General features: G+C 40.5%; 1 pseudogene; it reads left to right on the forward strand.

The window, feature by feature from the left end:
* The window catches only part of LOC108288280, a 9,236-nt pseudogene extending 2,481 nt beyond the window's left edge, over positions 1–6,755 (forward strand).
* Positions 6,756–7,120: the final 365 nt, after the last annotated feature.

Below are 7,120 nucleotides of genomic sequence, written 5' to 3' on the forward strand. Positions count from 1 at the left end.
CAAGAAAAAGAAATAAAGGGTATTCAAATAGGAAAGGAGGAAGTCAAACTGACTCTATTTGCAGACGACATGATTGTATATCTAGAAGACCCCATTGTCTCAGCCCAAAGTCTCCTGAAACTGATAAACAACTTACAACTTCAGCAAAGTCTCAGGATACAAAATCAATGTTCAAAAATCACAAGCATTCCTATACACCAATAACAGACTTAAAGAAAGCCAAATCAAGAATGAACTGCCATTCACAATTGATACAAAGAGAATAAAATACCTGGGAATACAACTAACAAGGAACATAAAGGACCTCTTCAAGGAGAAATACAAACCACTGCTCAACGAAATAAGAGAGGACACAAACAGATGGAGAAACATTCCATGTTCATGGTTAGGAAGAGTCAATATTGTGAAAATGACCATACTGCCCAAAGTAATTTACAGATTCAACGCTATCCCCATCAAGCTACCAATGACCTTCTTCACAGAACTGGAAAAAACCACCTTAAACTTCATATGGAACCAAAAGAGAGCCTGCATAGCCAAGTCAATTCTGAGCAAGAACAGAGCAGGAGGCATCACACTACCAGACTTCAAACTATATTACAAGCCTACAGTAATCAAAACAGCATGGTACTGGTACCAAAACAGAGATATAGACCAATGGAACAGAACAGAGGCCTCAGAGGCAACACAACATATCTACAACCATCCGATCTTTGACAAACCTGAACAAAATAAGCAATGGGGAAAGGAGTCCCTGTTTAATAAATGGTGTTGGGAAAACTGGCTAGCCATGTGCAGAAAGCAGAACCTGGACTCCTTCCTCACACCTTACACTAAAATTAACTCCAGGTGGATTAAAGACTTAAACATAAGACCTAACACCGTAAAAACCCTAGAAGAAAATCTAGGCAAAATCATTCAGGACATAGGCGTAGGCAAGGACTTCATGAGTAAAACACCAAAAGCATTGGCAACAAAAGCCAAAATAGACAAATGGGACCTAATCAAACTCCACAGCTTCTGCACGGCAAAAGAAACAGTCATTAGAGTGAATCGGCAACCAATAGAATGGGAAAAAATTTTTGCAGTTTACCCATCTGACAAAGGGCTGATATCCAGAATTTGCAAAGAACTAAAACAGATTTACAAGAAAAAAACAAGCCGATTCAAAAGTGGGCAAAGGATATGAACAGACACTTTACAAAAGAAGACATACATGAGGCCAACAAACATATGAAAAAATGCTCATCATCACTGGTCATCAGAGAAATGCAAATCAAAACTACATTGAGATACCATCTCACGCCAGTTAGAATGGCGATCATCAAATAATCTGGAGACAACAGATGCTGGAGAGGATGTAGAGAAATAGGAACACTTTTACACTCTTGGTGGGAGTGTAAATTAGTTCAACCATTGTGGAAGACAGTGTGGCAATTCCTCAAGGACCTAGAAATAGAAATTCCATTTGACCCAGCAATCCCATTACTGGGTATATATCCAAAGGATTATAAATTGTTCTACTATAAGGAAGGACACATGCACACGAATGTTCATTGCAGCACTGTTTACAATAGCAAAGACCTGGAACCAACCCAAATGCCCATCGATGGTAGACTGGACAGGGAAAATGTGGCACATATACACCATGGAATATTATGCAGCCATCAAAAACGATGAGTTCGTGTCCTTTGTAGGGACATAGATGAACCTGGAAGCCATCATTCTCAGCAAACTGACACAGGAGCAGAAAATCAAACACCGCATGTTCTCACTCATAGGCAGCTGTTGAACAATGAGAACACATGGACACAGGGAGGGGACACATGGACACTGGGGTCTGTTGGGGGGAAATAGGGGAGGGACAGTAGATGGTGGGGAGTTAGGGGGGAGATGGCATGGGGGGAAATGCCAGATATAGGTGAGGGGGAGGAAGGCAGCAAATCACACTGCCACGTGTGTACCTATGCAACAATCTTGCATGTTCTTCACATGTACCCCAAAACCTAAAATGCAATAATAAATAAATAAATAAATAAAAGAAAAAAAAAGAGTTTAAATTTCCTTTATCATCACCACTTTATCCAATTTGTCAAAATGGTTTGGGCCACAGAAGGAATTGCCAATTCTGGTACTAATTCGGTGGCTATAGAGAATCTTCAACTGAGAAACAGTTTCGTTTGTTCCAGTGGTTCTTGAAATATGGTCTGAGGATTCTTGGGGCTACCTGAGACCCTTTCAGGGGGTTCATGAAGTTCTCCCTCCAACTGCAAGTCTATGTGAAACTAGGTTTTCTTCATATACTTTCACCAAAACAGTGCATCAAATGAAGAAGCAGACTTGAGAATTCAACTGTCTTCCACTGTCAGACATAAAAGAGATTTGCAAAAAGGTAAAACAATGCTAGTCTAATAAAAGTATGTTAATAAGTGAAAAAACATCTATACACAGACACATACACACATATGTATAGGTATATGAGATAAAGCAGTGACTGTAAGAGCACCGTTCATAGTACTTTTTTTTTAGAGACAGGGTCTCTGTCTTCCAGGCTGGAGCGCAGTGGTACAATCATAGCTCAGTATAGCCTCAAACTCCCGGGCTCAGGGGATCCTTATGCCTCAGTCTCTGCATGTGCCACTATGTCCAACTTAGATTTTTGTATGTTTTGTAGACACAGGGTCTCCGTTTTGTATGTTTTGTGGAGAAGGGGTCTGTGTTGCCCTGACTGGTCTTGAATGCCTATCCTCAAACGATCCTCTTCCCTCAGCCTCCCAAAGTACGAGGATTACAGGCATGAGCCACTGCACTTGGCCTCATTGTACTTTTCTTTCAACTTTTTTGTAGGCTTAAAATTTCCACGGATTTTTAAATTTTGTGGAAAAGTGTGAAAACAAACCAGCAAATCACATGAGGTCCCCTAGAGGTTTTCTCCTCTGTGCTACGGACAAAATCACGAGAGGCAAGTTTCCTTGTTCTCCACTTCGGAGGGTTTCTGTCTAAGCTGCCCCACACTGAGGGTGCAACTCCTGAGGTCGCAGCTTTCTATGAAAGGTTTCCTACTGGACTGTTCACCCTAGGGCAGCTTTTTCTTAATCTCTTCAACCGTGATGCTGCTAAAACAGAAGCTGAAGGTCCCAGGTTTCATCAGACGCTTTGAGGGTAAAATCTAGCTTCGCCACTCATTTGCCTCTCAGGACTCAGGCTTTCACTTTATATTTGGTTTCTATATATTTCTTGCTTTCTTGCCAGCTCAATAATTCATTTAATTTTAAAATTTCTACCCCAAGTGTTTAGTTATTTTCACTGGGAGGATCATTCAGGGTATGTTATCACATTACAGTACTAGAAACGGAAGTCTCAATGCAACAGCATTTTAAATCGAAGTTAAATCACTTTTCTTACAATTCTTGCAGAGATTCAAATAGTGGTTACAACCACAAGCAAGAGATTCGAATAGTGGTTACAACCACAAGCAAGTTTTGGGAAAAAACAAAACCAAAAAAAACTCCTTACCATAATGCTGTAAAAAAGCTGTTGGCCTTAAGGCATAAATTCACCATGTTCACCTTTCAGTTACCCAGTTGAAAATATAGTTGTCTCAACACAAAAAGGTGCTCTATCAAACCAATCTTTCCCCCTAATTTGTGCAGCTCATTTATTCAAATTATTGTGAATTCAAAATTCTACATTCTGCACAAAAAAGTTTATGAAGATAGACCAGATCATGAAAGAACACCTTTCATCAGTAAGTCATAAATACTTCCTTAACAATGTGGAAATAGCCCTGTTGAGAAGTCCAGTACATCTGTTTTTCATGCTTTTTAATTTGCAAGGCTATTTTTATATAAGAAGCAGGTTTCTAATGCCAATGTCATTCATGGCTTCCTTTTTATTGTAGTGGGCTTTGGATGCTCGGGATCAGGCTACTCTGTGAGGATGGTCCACTCCCCTTTATTCAAGCCTCCCCTTAATATCTAGGATTGACCTTTCCCCTGGATAGCTGAATAGGTTATCATCAGTTTCCTGAGTTGCAAGAACACCAGCCTCAACTGAAGAACAGGAATACGTATTTATTAAAGAAAAATAAAGATAAAATAAACAGATATTATCTATTCTGCAAAAAGCAAATCTCAGAATTATAACATCACATGATAATCCACCGTCCCTGATTATCATAGAACAATTATTCTCCAATGTCAATTACAGGTTGTAGATGCCGGATGGTTTTATCCTGAGACCTTGTTTGGCCTGAACCAGCCCTTGAATTCTAATTGTCTCATCTCTGTGTTGGACAATATACCTGTACCTGCACATACACACGTGAGACTATTATATCTCTATATACGGTAATACAGACTCCACCTGAGTTTGGAGCTCGGTATTTGCTCTAGGTTACAAAAGCAGCCGAAATCACTCTACTTGTAGTCAGGGAAATTAAAATTTACTCTAAGTCCTGCTTAAATTTTAATTTTAATTTCTAAGTCCTTAAAACTTAATTTCTAAGTCCTTACTCTAAGTCCTGTTTCTTCCTTCCTTTTACAAGAGGGTGCCCCTTCCCTAACAGAGTATGCTCTACTTGTTCAAAGACTGTCAAAATAAACTTCGAATTTCCTCTCGTTAAGCTTTGGATGATAATAGATTAACAAACTCAATTACAAATGGAAACATCTGAACTCCACTGTCTTAATTCATTTAGTGTTGCTGTAACAGAATATCTAAGACTGGGTAGTTTATTTTAAAAGAGAGAGAGACGTTTATTTGGCTTGTGATGGCTGAAAAGTTCAAGTTAGGGCATCCACATCTGGTGATGGCCTCAGGCTGCTTCAACACATGGTGGAAAGCAAAAGGGGAGCTGGTGTGTGCAAAGAGATCACATGGTGTGAGGGGAAGCAAGAGAGAAACCAGGGAGCCAGGCTCTTTCCAACAACCCACACCATTCCAATCCATCCAACAAGAGTAAGAACTCACCCTTGCAGAAGGACATTAATCTATTCCTGAGGAATTTATATCCAGGATTCACACACCTCTCACTAGGCCCCACCTCCCCACACCACCATAAAGGGGATCAAATTTCAACATGAGTTTGGGTGGGACAAACCATTTCCAAACCATAGCACCCACAAAAATGAAGATAATAAGGAAACCACCATGTACCAGGCACTGGATTAAGTGTTTATGTTCATCCTCCACCTAATAACAGTACTATTGGCTTTTCCACTCACCTGAAAACAGGTGCCATTAGCATCTTCCTCTTATGGCTGACACTCTAAGAAACAGAGCCATTAAATGGCTTCCCAAGGTCATACAGTCATGGAACCAGTATCAAAGGTGGCTGCACTCCTAACCAGGATGCTACTCCTTGTTTTTACTGGCCGCTCTCAGAAATGTTTCAAGATCTTGCATCCTGGGAGTCAGTTTCAGGTCCCTGAAGTCAGAAGCCCAGTGCTGTTCATTGAGAGCACCATCCTAGAGCTGGTTCTTAAACAACTCATAAGGTAGCTATCATTCCCATTTCCCAGTGAGGAAAGTAAGACACTCCTTTATCCCACCCAAGAGCATCAGGGATTTCCCCAAGGCCACACAGCTCATAAGAGGCTGGACCAGGTTTCAAACCCAGGTGTGGCTCCACCATGCTACCTCTCCATATCATACATAGCATTATGATTCCTTCATAGGACAGGGCTATATCATGATGTATTATGCTGGTGACCACAACCATTTTGGCAATGGCTTTGTAAAAATATAGAGAAAAAAAGCAAATACTAAAAAATTGAGTTTTTGGCTTCATATAATATGTGAAGAAGGAAGTATGTTAAATTAACCATAAGAAATGCATTCTCATGGCTTCAATTCACATAGTCTACCCACGAAGCAAGCTTTTATGCATTGATCAGACATTCACTTTCCCTAAGGCACTGCAGCCAAGTAGAGGGACACTGCGCCTAGGGTCAGAAGACCTGAGTTCAAGTCCAGTTTCTGGCATTTCCTTGGGAAGGTTATTCAATCTCCCCGACATTCAGTTTTCTGATCTGTGCAGTGGAAATTATAACTATAGCACCTGCCAAAAAAATTAGTGGGTTATCATTATAACTATAGCATCCACCTGTCTCACTTCATTGTTGTGAAGATTAGATGAGATCAAATATAAGACAAAGCTCACTATCTGAATGAGATATTTAAAGTCGATTATTATGATGTGGATTTCTAGGCAGTAAAAACTTAACATATTCTTCCACAGAAAAAGAAGAAGGTGTGTGGGTATATGTGTACTTATACATAAACATGCATATATATGCATGCATGCATATGAGTACTAGGACATACGTGTAAGTACGTTGTGTTGTGCAAAAGAAGATGAGCAAAACGAGTCATAATCTCACGGAAGAAGCCCTGACAAAGCCTGCTAGGGTAATTCTGCATGCCTCTGATTTCAGCTGCTTAACTGTTAGACACATAGACAGTGTTCAAAGATTGCGTTCAAGGCACTGCAGCCCTCAGAGAACTAGCCCCAAAGCACATGACCCCACAGGCAACTTCAGGGAGCTGCTGTGGATGGAACGCCTGGCCCCCCTGGAAAGGCAATAGAAAATGAGCTCTTAACCTTGCAGGGAGTGGTCGTGGGGAACATCAAGGAAAGAAGAAGGAATTATGAATGGGGCTTGGGGCTCACTCTGGGGGAGCTCTTCCTGATAGGTGCTTCTAAGCAATCAGTGCTCAAAACCCCTGGATGTGATGAGCTTTTTCATCCTTGAGGGACCCTTTGTTGCCTCTCACCTGTCCTTCTCAGACCCTCCACACATCCCCCTTTTCTGTTCTTATTCCAAATTCCTCGACTACATTTACTCATCCTGGTTTTCTGGGTAAACGTTACGTGTATTTTCCTTTCCCACTAATAAATTTTTAAATGTGATAGCCAAAATAATCAATAGTAATTATACCCATCACTCGTAATTATACCCATACTCAAAAACTCTTCTGGTGAAGGTCATGGCAGAGCTCCACAAGGAAACCCTGTTATGAGGATTATATAGGTTGGAAAGGCATTTTTAACTAACGTGTGATAAAGCACATGCTACATACCAATGGAATTTAATGCTGAAATGGAATAATAAACGAT

This window comes from Cebus imitator, unplaced genomic scaffold, assembly GCF_001604975.1.
Source record: "Cebus imitator isolate Cc_AM_T3 unplaced genomic scaffold, Cebus_imitator-1.0 Scaffold16, whole genome shotgun sequence".
In the NCBI taxonomy this organism is placed as follows: Eukaryota; Metazoa; Chordata; class Mammalia; order Primates; family Cebidae; genus Cebus; species Cebus imitator.